Genomic DNA, 13,622 nt, shown 5'->3' with positions numbered 1-13,622 from the left:
GTGTTTTTAAATTGTTATAACTTCACACCTTTTTGAAATCTGCCCTACAAAATTTGTTTGGCTTAAACGTCAAAAGCCGTGACAATTTGTTCTTTGATGTGATTGTATTTCCAATTTCTTGTTCATGTAAGATTTCAATAAAACTAAAAAGTCCATTCAATTAATCCAAGAATTATGTAAGCATGATAAAATATGGTGCTCTGAGAAATAATGAGAGAGAACGATCAAGTTAGGGAAGCTCTAGAAGGCTTTCTTTTTAAGAGACAGGGTCTTACCCTGTCACCCAGACTGGAGTGCAGCGGGGTAGTCACGGCTCACTGCAGCCTTGAACTCCTACTCTCAAGCGATCCTCCTGCCTCAGCCTCCCAGGTAGCTGGGACTACAGCCATGAGCCACCACGCCCAGCCTAGAAGGCATTCTTGAGGAAGTTAGCATTGAAAGAAATCTGAAAAATGAACAGGGGGAGTTTATTAGATGAATAAGAGAGCAGAGGTGAAGCTCTGTCCAGGTAGAGGAAAAAGCATGTCAAAGGCTTTTGAGCAAACGTAAGCAGCAAACAAAGAGGGCCTGTAAGTCTGGGGCGCACAGAGCGAGGAAGAGCACATCGCAAGACGAGGCTGCTGAGGTCAGCAGCCAGACCACGGAGGGCCCTGCAGGGAGGCTGACTATTCATCTTGGCTTACCCCTGTTGACTTGGCGTAATCCCTTCTCTCACAGTGTCCCAGTTTGGATGATAAATTATGTGAGGCCATGTAAACACACTTATCTTTAACCAAAACACTATGAGAAGTCATATATAAAAATTTTAAGGTGGTGTGTGCGTGTGAGAGCGACAGAGAAAAAGGTGTATTACAACATGAATTAATACACAGTAGTCCCCTGGTATCTGTGGGGTACACATTCCAAGACCCCCATAAATGTGTGAAACCACAGGTAGTACTGAACCCCCTATGTACTATGTTTTCTCTTATACATATATGGCTATGATAAAGCTTAATTTAGAAATTAGGCCCAGTAAGAAATTAAAAACATTAAGTAACAATAAAATAGAATAATTATAGGAATATACTGTAATAAAGATTATGTGAATGTGGTCTCTCTCTCTCTCTCAAAATACCTTATTATACTGTACTGCTGGTAAGCGAAAGCGAGGAAAGTGAAATCACAGATAAGGTGGGACTGCTGTATGAAGGTAAATATACAACTTCATCTGCAAAGTTTGAAACACACTTCATAGTTGGTCTCAGGGAGAACAAGATGTCTGACATTATACCAAATGAATGGGTAATAAAGCCTTCCTGCAGAGAGAAACAGCCCTTGGTCACTGCCCTCCCTGTCTGAGTCCTAGAAAATCACCTTGCAGAGGTCGGGCAGGCTTCTGGCCTGAGAGGGGAGCATGAATATGTCTGTCAGCCAGGGTAGAGACATACCTCTATATTAGAGAGAAGAGGAGAAGGAAACTGCCAAGATAGGCTCACGAATAAATGTTTGAAGAGAAATAAGTAGGAGGGTGGGGTGGTGGGAGGGAGCACACGAGAAAAGAGAGGAAGTCTGCCCTTGGGCAGGGGGTTAGCGGGAAGGCCAGCAGGCTGCAAAGACCAACGACTTGCCCCAAATTTTCCATGAGCCATACCCAATAGGCAACTCAATTACAGTGATGGGACCAGAGGGGATACAGATGATATGGAAATGTTCATGGAGACACAGCAATCAAAATTTAGGGAACCACAGCTGGGGAACTGTCTGCTCATCCCGACTGAGAACTCACTATCTTGCCAGTGATGATGAGTTTTGCCTAATCCTTGAATCCTGAGGTCTTCTCTGAGATTACTGCTGTGATTACTGCTGTTTCCCCTTTGCATTTTCCTATGTACCCTTGCTGATCCTTTTGCTTTTAAACTTTTGATGATGTCTTGTGTTACCATCTTTTAATTTGATTGTCTTTCTACTCAATCTATAAATTCCTCACCAGGGGAGTTTTAACCACTTACATACAAAGCTGTTCATTATATATTGTGAAGTTAATGCATTTCAAAAGAAGAAAAATACCTTCTACAAGTTGTCTGGCACCCAAAAATGTCTGAAAATAGTTATCCTTTTAAAAAAGAAGAAAAAAGCCAAAAAAACTAAAAAAATTAGATTTTCATTTATTTTACCCCAACTTGTAGCCTTTTACTTTACCCATATCGATGCTGAATTAAATAGAAAAAATAAAATTAAGCCATGTATAGATTTTGGATCTAAAGAACTGAAATTCATGACATGGAAATTAACAATGAATGGTAAAATCATCATGAAATAGTCTTAGAATCTTAGTGAACTAGTATTTAGCCTTGTCACTAAACTGGCTTGACTGATACCTGTCAACTTCTAGAGTTTCCCCCACGGCCCCCTATTTTCCTGCAGGCTATGATCATTCAAATCCTCAAACAGCTATACCCTTATGTTCTTGATTATATGCCAAGACGATAAATAAAAGTTTATAGATGACTCCAGAGTTAGCTCAGAGTCAATAAACCTAAAGGTGACCTAGTCCACATATCAGGCTATAATGGAAAATAGTGTATTTAGCCCCAAAGCATCACGGATTTAGCTACCTAGACAATACTCTGCCCAATGATGTACTAATTAACACCAAAATAGAAAATGATTTAGGACAGTATGTACTTTAGAACAAAAGGAAAATCTGAAAGCCACAGTTCATCATCCATCACCAAATCAAAACATGGGACATAAAAAAATATCAACTGAAAGAAGAGAAGAGAAGAGAGAGGTGAGGTGAGGGAGAGAGAAAGATGGAGCGAGGGAGAGAGAGGCAGAGAGAGACGGGAGGGAGAGAGAGAGGGAAAAGAAGAAAGGAAGGAAGGAAGGAAGGAATAGCAAGCATCGAGTATATGAAGTATAAACAAGTCTATATGGCTAACAGTATACTTTCATGTTGGCAAAATCTGTGTGGTGATAAACTAGTAACAATTTAGCAATCTCTACATATGTAACAGGCAAAACAGCAACAACAGCAACAATAACCAGTCCTCTGTTTTACTTTCTACACTCTCTAGTTGCCTGCATGTCTTCATATTACATACTGTGACAATTTAAAAATAGTTATCAAGAATAGTACTGTGTCCTCTTGTTTCATCAAGTTTGTAACATAGGTTACCTGTCACATAAGAAATTGTGCCATTTGAATTGCAAAATTTTGCACTTATTTTCAATCCCTCTCTAAGTTCCCAAACTGAATAGCCCATTAACTCTTTTTCAGTTCTCTATTCCTATTATTTCCCATTTTTACATCTATTTTCATAACCTTTATAAGCATATATTTTCCTTAACTATAGGCATACTTGAGAATCATTATCACTATCAGTGTTCTTACAGGTTTATAAAAAATATTATTTTCCCCTAATACTATTATTTATTATGATGCTTCTCAGATTAAGAATAACTATTGTTATTTAGTTTCTTCTTTTCCTATTTCCATTTACTCATTCAATTTTCAGAGATTTCTTTTTATTTTTCCAATTTTGAAAGAAGTAACAATTCACTGTGATTGAAATAACTAAAATATAAAATCACTTGGTTTTTAAAAATCACCCAATTGTCCCTCTCACACATTCCTTTCTATTTGATCATGAAGACATAGGGAGGAAACTCTGAAGCAGAGTCATTTTTCTTTCTTAAATAGCTTCAAATGTATAACAAGATGACTAGAGGACTAAAAAACAAAGAAAAGCAAGATATTGGGCCACTGTAATAAGGAGAAGGTTGCAGGCCAAAAAATAAAATAAATGTGTGTTCAGGTGTAGAAAAGACTCTGGATCACACATTCGTCTTTCTGACATATGTGATTGTAATATTCTTGGTGTCTTAAAATATTGACCTCTTATTAAAATACAAAAAAAAATTTCTTTAAAATATTAATTACTTTGATATTACTTTAAAATATTGAAATTATTACTGTACCTTTTCTCTATAATAGAAGATACTATCTATAATTAGAATCTAAAACCAATACACTGAAGGTATTTTACAAATTTAGAACTCCTTTTTGTCTAATGTAGGAACCTAAACTAAGAGTAAGATCACCCCTTAAATCTTAAAAGAGGCAAATTTAAGAGGAATAAAAGAATCACTACTATCCATACTCAGTGAAAGGTAAAATTATGAAACTAATACAATAGTTCCTGGTTCTACATTCAAATTAATTATTTCCAACTAACACATATATTGACAGGTAATACAAAGCCTTTGTTAGATCCTGTATCTTGATTTCTGGCTTAATAATATGTCCCTAAACTAAAACAAAAATACACACACTTGTGATTTCTACCAAACTCTCTCTCCCTAGAGCCTTTGTTGTAGCTTCCTCACAGGGGAAGAAGCAAAACATAAGCTTGCTTATTTTTAAATCACGAAGGTTTGCTGTTTCTTTTTTTTTTTTTTTTTTTTTTAAGTCACTATGATTTGTTGTGATTTTTATTGGAGCAGTAGGGGAAGAGGGCTATTATTTCTCTCTGTCTCCCTGCAGTGAGTTAGGGTAAGGAAGGAATGTGGATCCCTCTGGGATAAAATGAAAACGAAAGTAGATGGGAATTATATGTGGGTCTACTCTATTTCCCTTAGGAAATATTGACCAATTCAAGTAACGAAGATCCAGACATGTATCATAGCACTGAGATCATGTGATGGCATTTAAATTTTAATAAAAATAAGATGAAACTAAACAAGTCAACTATAGTCTTCTGTTTTCAGGTATGTGTGATATGAAGCAGAAAAAAGAGGCTCATGAAGATACCTCAAATGGAGGACACACCCATACCACTTGAATAACCAACAGATATAAATGGATATTATTTTTAAAAGAGAAGAAATAATGACCATTCCAAAAAGAAACATGCCCCAATAGTGAAAGACAGTGCTAAGCTTAAAAGTTTCAGAGAGACTATGTAGAGAAAAATGGATTTGCCTGGGTCAAGTGTCAATGAAGACTTACAGTAGAGCAAATGTAAGTCACACTTGAAGTAGCAAACAGATGCCAGAATACAAAAGAAACTCTCAGATCTGGCAGAAAAAAGCAGAAAGCCATCATCATCTTATTATCTCCTTGGCCCTGGTTCTTCTGGTGCAATATTCGCAAAACCACTTATGTTTCCTCAGACAGGCCTACTTTCAAAATGTATACTATTCACCTTTCATTCTAATACAATTTTTTGTTTGTTTGTTTGAGACGGAGTCTTGCTGTGTCGCCCAGGCTGGAGTGCAGTGGCATGATGTTGGCTCACTGCAAGCTTTGCCCCCTGGGTTCACGCCATTCTCCTGCCTCAGTCTCCCAAGTACCTGGGACTACAGGTGCCCGCCACCACACCCAGCTAATTTTTTGTATTTTTAGTAGAGATGGGGTTTCAGCATGTTAGCCAGGATGGCCTTGATCTCCTGATCTCGTGATCCACCTGCCTTGGCCTCCCAAAGTGCTGGGGATTACAGTCATGAGCCACCGTGCCTGGCCCATTCTAATACAATTTAATCTGGTTGCTTTTCTGAAGAGGGAAAGAGTATATAACTCCAAGAGCCTGTAGTCTGGATGTCCCACCATCCTCCAGCCCTTGCTGTTCAAAAAAACAGCTTGAATCCCAATGCCCCCTCACGCACCACAACTTCCCCTCCCCATCTGCAGGTCTCCAGTCTATTTGGGCACAAAGGGATTGTATCACTGTCACTGCAGCTCCTCCACACCATGACCAATTTCCCTGAGCTCCCATAGCACCCTCCTGCACAGTGCCCACCCTGCTGTCACTCCACAGAGCATCACTAATGTGCAGTCATCAAGGGTAGACGTCTTTTATGGACATTTTGGAGGTAAAAGATAGTAAAAATAGGAGAGAAAATTCCCCAAAACTGAATGCTAAATATGATGACTGTCCTCTACATTCAAAGAAAACAAAAAAGGAACGTAAGCTCTTCAAAGGGAGCCATTTCATTGGCAGAGCCTCGTTTCTATGGCTATAGCTTTGTGTTATTACCTCTCCTTCTCTCCGGTCTTTCCTCTTCCATCTCTTAGTTTTGAGTACTCAAATCCTATACATACTTCCTCAGGACTCTCAACTGCACTCACCTTGACTATTCACGACAGCAGTTTATTTTTGCTGCTGCCTTATCCTACCAGATCAGCCCCAAGTACTATTCTTTTCACAGTCTCAATCCACTCATCAAGATGTCTTCCTAAACAGCATGAAACAGACACAATACAGGTATGCTGGATATGCTCTACTTGCCCTTGCAAATTATGTACCTGCCCTACTCTACACTGTTTAGTGTTTCAAATGCTCACCATTACGGACTGTATCATTACGGTTCCCTTACTGTTTGGTTTATGATAGAGAGGCACTAACAAATATTCTGAAGGCAGAAGTGCGTATATTCCTCTAATGAAGGCCACAGTTCCTGTTAGGCAGGCAAGCTTCTCTTACAGCTGCAGACCTCATTGAGTTCCAGTAGCTACACTCAACCCTTGCCCCTGAAGTTTGGGGGGGACAGTGACTTCCAGACATCACTAGTTCAGAATGCCCATCATCCCTTATTGGTTTCTCTTAATCCTGCATGCACCTTTGTAGACAGTCCTTTTTGTCTTTAGTCACCCCATCTGAGTGTGCCATCCGTTTTCTGCTAGGATCATGGCTGATTCAGAAGGGAGGAAAATAAACTAATTAAAAATTTAATTGACATCCTCAGAGAATAAAATACTCATAATGTAAGAACCGGTTGCTCAGATAAAGTAACAATCTGAGAATACAAAAGGGTTATTGAAAGTTAAAAACATGGCTGCTAAACAAACATGTCAATAGAAGAACTGAATAACAGAACTGGGCTGAAGGGCAAATTTGTTATTTGGAAGATAAGTTCAGGGAACTCTCCAAGATATAAAGTAAAAAGACCAAAAAAGAAAGGGTATATGAAAAAAGGTTAAGATGAAGGCCTAACACTTAACTACCGGTCAAAAAAAGGACAGACATAAGAGATAATAGGGAAGAAGTAACAAAAGAAATGATAGAAGAGTAATTTGAGATTCAATCTTTATGTTGAAAAGACCCAAGTATAGGGGAGAGAAACATATTCTGACATACACCGTGAAATTTCTTTCTTTTCTTTCTTTTTTTTTTTTTTGAGGCAGAGCTTCACTCTTGTTGCCCAGGCTGAAGTGCAGTGGTGCGATCCTGGCTCACTGCAACCTCCACCTCCTGGGTTCAAGCAGTTCTCCTGCCTCCACCTCCCGAGTAGCTGGGATGATTACAGGCTCCAGCAACCATGCCTAGCTAATTTTTTGTATTTTTAGTACAGATGGGGTTTCATCATGTTGGCCAGGCTGGTCTGGAACTCCTGACCTCAGGTGATCCACCTGCCTCAGCCTCCCAAAGTGCTGGGATTACAGGTGTGAGCCGCCATGCCCAGCTGAAATTTCAAACTCTAAAGATAAATAAGAGCATCTTACGTTTCCAGAATGTCCTTCTTCTTAGGAAAAACATGGTAAAGTACTTTGGGGTGAAGTGTTTGTAACTTTCAAGAGGTCGAGCAAAAGGAGAGAAAAAAACAGAGAAGGTCATCGCGGCAAAAAGTTAATAATACGTGATCCTAGGTGAAGGTTATATGGTATTTTCCATACTATTTTTTTAAACTATTTGATAGGTTTAAAAAAAAGCTGGGAAAAAAGAAAAATAAGCCTCCTAGAGAGGGGTAAAATAAAACAAACAAACAAAAAACAAGTTCCATACTAAAAGAATAAGAATGAGGCTGGCATAAGACTTCTCATAATAAATACCAGATGGTAGAAAATAATGGAACCATGCCTTCACAGTTATGAGAGAAAATGATTTTAACCTAATATTTGAATCAACTGTAACAAAATCTGAGGTAAAAGTAAAAACATGTTCCAATTTTCATGGGCCAGAAAGCTTAATTCCCACAAACTTTAATTAATTTTTTTTTTAAGACAGGGTCTTGCTCTGTCACCCAGACTGGAGTGCAGTGATGCAGTCACAGCTCACTGTTACCTGGGACTCCTGGGTTCAAATGATCCTCCCACCTCAGCATCCCAAGTAGCTAGGACCACAGCTGTGCACCACGACACACAGCTAATTTTTACTTTTTATTTTTTTTTGTTGAGATGGGGGTCTCACTATGTTTCCCAGGCTGGTCTCAAACTCCTGGCCTCAAGAAATCCTCCTGCTTCAGCCTTCTAAAGTGCTGGCATTACAGGTGTGAGCCATTGCACCCAGCCTCCACAAACTCTTAAGAAAATTAATACTGAGCCTATGAAACTTAAATAACATAGCAATGAATTACTTTAAAAATGTGATGAAACCATATCTTCATTATTATCACGCTAGTCCAAACATTATATCACCTACTGCTGAAACACTACAACAGCCTTTTAATTGGTCTTCATGCTTCCTTTGTTTTACCTATCCATGCCCCACACAAGAACCACCATTTTAATGTTCCATTTTATTTTTTTAAATGTAGGTAACAGAGTTACATTGAACAAAATACTTTCACATGATTGAATATAGGAAGTGCAAAAGAGTGTTAAGTCCCTGAGACCCAGACAGCGGGGACCCTACACTTTAGAGGGCCTGCTGTGGACCTCCTCCAGCTGTACCCCTCTGAGAGATGAAGCCCACAGGACTAGGGCATGTGCCCCCCCAGATTCTGCTTCAGGTACCTGGAACCCTACGAATCTCTTCTCAAATGGGCTGAGCCTGCTCTCTGGGCCTACACATGGGTTGTCCTCCCTATGGCTGAACACAAGGCCCATGTGCACAACCTTAGGCTCAGAAAGTGGACAGGCAGCAGCTGTATGTGGGGTGTGCAGCAGCTGATGTGAGAGCAGGGTGTCTATCCTTCATAGTGTAGGACGGAGCATGGGATCTGGGTGGGAGAACAGCATAGACAGGCCACCTGCTATGCCACCACGTTGAAATAGGCTTATGAAAATAGGCTTATACAGTGAAAAGTCCTGGACCCATTCCTGTCCCCAGCCAATGACTACCTTTTCCAAAGACAATTACTGTTTCTAACACAAATTAATCACTTCAAAAACCTGAAAATGTAATCTCCAACCTAAAGTATTTTAGTGGTTCTCTTATTAATATTAAGATAAAATCCAACATTCTTAAAGTGGTCAACATACCACTTTTCGAACTATATAACATTCATTAGAATCATTTGAGGATTCAAGTCTGTTCCAGTAGAACTGGGGTGAGGCTTGAGATTCTGCATTTTCAATATCTTTCCTAAGTGATACAGATGCTGCTGACCCACAGACCACACCTTGAGTAGTAAGAGCATATAAGAAATTAATATTCCTTTTGAAGCTATGATTTCAGCTACCCAGGTAGGGAAGGAGGCTTTCCTCCTGGTTTACCCATCTCATTTAAAGAGAAAAAGCTATAGCCAGTCCAGGCAGATGGGAGGGAGGGTGGGTAGAAATTGCCAAGTAATAATAATAGTTAACATTATTCATTCATTCAACAAACATTTATTGGACAATGTATGTGATAGCATTGGCCTAGAGGATCCAGCAATGAACAAGAAAAAGTCTCAATCTTCCTGAAGCGTATAACCTACTAGGGCAGACAGAATGAATATATAAATAAATAACAAGTTCAGGTCGTGTTTGGGGCAAAGAAGAAAAATAAATCAAGATAAGGATCTAGAGGGTAAGAAGAGGTGCTATTTTAGATAACTAAGGCGTATACAAAGATAGTTTTTGTTTGTTTGTTTGTTTTTTACCATACTAAGTTCTCTGACAGGCACAGTGCTAAGTATCTTAAAGAGATGAAGGTCCTTTTACTTCATTTTGCTGAAAACCGAAGCTCAGAGATGTTAAGTAACCTCCTTGAGGTTAGACAGGCAGAATCAGGATATGGACCCTGGCAGTCTAGGGTCAATTTCTGTGTTAATATGTATTTCTTATTCATGTTACACGAGGGCTGCAGCTCTGCTGTGCTCAGCTGAGCTCCCTGTGTTTTCATATTCTGGAAGCCAGACTTAAACTTTTAACCTGTAAACTGCCAGGTGTGGGCCTGCCAGTTTAAGACCAGCATCACAAGAAACTCAAGCTCAAATATTCACCAGATTCACCAGACACACTGCAAGAGTGTGTCTTGCACTCACTCAGCAGACTCAGAGGGATGAGCTAACATTTAGTCAACAAAATTTTCCCTTTGTTGGTTTAAAACTCCCCAATTTCAGGCACTTCAATTTTTCTCTAAGGAAAACAAGTTTAACATGCAACAGGACACTCTAGTTTTAGCAATGGTTCTTAACCTTTTAAGATTACAATCCCTTTGAAAATCTGATAAAACACGGGCTCTCTCCCAGGAAAAATGCAAGTGAGTACACAGTTTTGCATGCAACTTAAGGGGCTCAGACACCTAAAATAGCAATAATCCTCAATTTGAGAATGCTTACATTGTAGCATCTTCCAAAATAAATCTCTGCTCTGAAAACTTTCTTCTCCCTGGTGAAGGGAGTGATCCTCTTTTACTAATTACTTAATTTAATTAAGACATAGTTAACTCTAATTATTAGCATTTCAAAAACATAGCTTTGTCCTCTAACACAGTTCAGCAAAAAAGAAAAAGGACCTAGCTAGCTGTTAAGAATTAGTTATTTCAGCTTCCTGAAAGGCAAGTTTCAATTATAGGTTATCTATGTGTGAATTAGCCATAAATATTTTTATTGTATAGTGGGTGATTTCCCTTCTATAGTCAGTAGTTTACAACAAGTATGTTGTTGAATGCAACTCTGGTCCTTGAGAAACACAACTATAATTTCCCTAAGTCACATGTTTTTAGAGAAAGGTAAATTTGTTCCTTCTGCCCTTTAAAAATCATGAAATGCATCTCTAGACTAAGAAATGATTTAGGCTTCTGTATCATTTTTCAGCTTCATAGTATATTGTTGACTTTAAATTTTTTAATAAACAAAATATAGTACTACTAAAATGTAAAATGACACAATGGAGAGAGCAGGCAAATAAAACAGTAACTTTTCATACTTGATGCCCCATGTTTAATTATACAATGACTGAATCACAATGTGGTAGAGCTCTTAATACAACATATCCAAATTACTGCATGGCTAATTCAAGGAGTTCAAAGTAAATAGGAATATAAAGATGCTTAAATATATACTTAAGGCCAGCTGTGTTTGTGACTTGAAAGAGAGCTAAGGCAACATGATAGTTGACTACAGAATCACCAAAAAATACAGACATTTTATCTAGTCAATTTTTTAAAAATAAAATGGCAAGGATATTTGAATTAAGCAGATTTAGAAAAAATTATAAATAGGTAAACTTTTATTATTTGCATTCAATAGAATAAAAAATAAAGTTTGTTTTTTTTTTTAAAGTTTCAAGAGGCCATATAGTATTGAAATTAAACAAAATAAACTCTGGAGACCAAATGTCTGAGTTTGAATCCTTGTGTTGCCATCTGCACTAGCTAGGTGAACAGGAGCAACCAAATGTCTGAGTTTGAATCCTTGTGTTGCCATCTGCACTAGCTAGGTGAACAGGAGCAAATTATATAACCTCTTTGTGTCTCAGCCTCCTCTTATTAAGTGGGTGAGTTACATGGGTGAATGCATGTACAGAGTTTAAAGTGGCACCTGCAAAAAAAAAAAAATCCAAACATTAGAATGTAAGCTCTATGAGGGTAGTGATTTTTATCTATTTTTCCCATTAGTGCATATGAGTACCTAGAACAGTACTAAAGATAGTAGGTGCTCAGAAAATATTTGTGAAATGAATGACTGATATCATTGTTATTATACGGTTATTTGCGCGATAGACGGAAAAACTAAATCAGTTAAGCTCAGCTATTTAAACTTGGAAACTTTGCTCTCTTTTCTCCAACCCCCCCTTTAAAAACATAAGTGTTGTGACATTGCAAACCCGTCTTCTAAGACCCACAGCACCAAAACATGGGCGATAAACCAGATTTTAGTTGAGCAAGAGTGCCATCTAGTGCTCATAAAAGCTGCAAGCTGAGAATTAGGAGTAAATTTTTATTCATTGTAAACACAAAGGGGAAAAAACCCACAAATGCAAAACTCATTAGGAAAAAATATTCTTCATTAACAGCCAAGATGTTTGAAAGAATGTTACTTCTAAATAAAAGAATCTCAGCTTTAAAAGTTGGTATATACCATATTAGAAGAGACATTTCAGAGAGTATAGTTTACTGAAGTTCTACTTACCTTAAAAGCCATTCTTCTATGAATAGAAAGTGGTGTTTTGACTTATTTTCTTTTTAATGACATGTGTTTGGTCTCATTATAATAGATTAACCAATTATAGAAATTTTGGAAAAATTAAGAGACGCATAAACCACTGCCAAGAGAGATAACCGCTATTAGTATTGGGACATACAGTCATGTGTCACATAACATTTTGGTCAACAATGGACCATAAAATTATCATACCACATTTTTACTGTGCCTTTTCTATGTTTAGATAACACAAACACCATTGTGTTACAATTGCCTATTCAGTACAGTAACATGTTATTGAGGTTTGTAGCCTAAGAGCAATAGCCTCAATGTGTAGTAGGCTATACACCATCTATGTTTGTGTAAGTACATTCTATGATGTTTGCACAACTACGTAATTGCCTAACAATGCATTTCTCAGAATATATCTCTGTTGTTAAGCAACACATAACTGTATATATGTGTGTATATATGTATGTATATACCCCTTCTAGATTTAAAATATACATTAAAAATAGTTTAATTTTAATAAAACATTTGGCCAAGATGCTAAAAATGAAATAAGAAAATTATAAATATTGATAATTCTTTACTAAAATCAAGAGCTTTCTCTGTCATTGGAAAGCTCTCGTCTCAACATTGTATTCAGTGGGTTAAATTTTTTAAATAAATTGCTATAAATTACGTCATCATTTGTGGGTAGCTCTACAATAGCCAAAATACGTAAGAATTATGGTTTATAAAGTGAAAAAAGATAAAATTATTTCATCTGTTCCTTATAGATAACACAAAGTGGATAGTAAAGCACACCAACTTGAGTTTGGGTGATCTGAATAAAATTTGGGTTGCTTAATATTTAATCTCACTCCTTATTCATTTGAGAATGCTCATTAAAGTTTTGGGATTTGCTTTTAATTCCCTTTACCCCCAAATCATAGACACAGAAGAGATTTGACTCACAGCTCTCTAGAGAATTATCAAATGATGAAAAGAAAGCTGACTGCCATTTCCTACCTTTTGGACAAATGCTGTTTTGCTTTTAGTACCAAGAATGGGAAGTAAAACATTTCCTAAGGTTGCATAGGAATAATGGGGGACAAGAGTCATGAAGGAAAGGAAGAAGAACGAGGAAGATGAAGAAACTGCTAGAGTCAGGCAGGCCTCTCCCACTGAGGCTTGGTGGACCCCACCTAGTGAGGGGGCAGACACTGGGGTAGGGCATCTATTGTTCAGGCTGGTGTGAGGCTCCTTTATCTGGAGAATGGCTGCAAAGGTAGGAAGAAGTCAAGATTGGGCTCATACTATCACTAGCTGAAGCACACTCTATTCTGACATTAAGCAGGTTCCTA

At 37.9% G+C, this 13,622-nt stretch overlaps 1 protein-coding gene across 1 annotated transcript in view; it reads right to left on the bottom strand.

The window, feature by feature from the left end:
- The window catches only part of SESN1 (sestrin 1), a 111,237-nt gene that overhangs the window by 77,455 nt on the left and 20,160 nt on the right, over positions 1-13,622 (bottom strand). The gene's annotated exons all lie outside the window — the stretch shown is intronic.

Source organism: Piliocolobus tephrosceles, chromosome 5 (genome assembly GCF_002776525.5).
Source record: "Piliocolobus tephrosceles isolate RC106 chromosome 5, ASM277652v3, whole genome shotgun sequence".
In the NCBI taxonomy this organism is placed as follows: Eukaryota; Metazoa; Chordata; class Mammalia; order Primates; family Cercopithecidae; genus Piliocolobus; species Piliocolobus tephrosceles.
The sequence above is the reverse complement of the archived record's forward strand: the minus strand, read 5'-3'. Positions and strand labels throughout refer to the sequence as shown.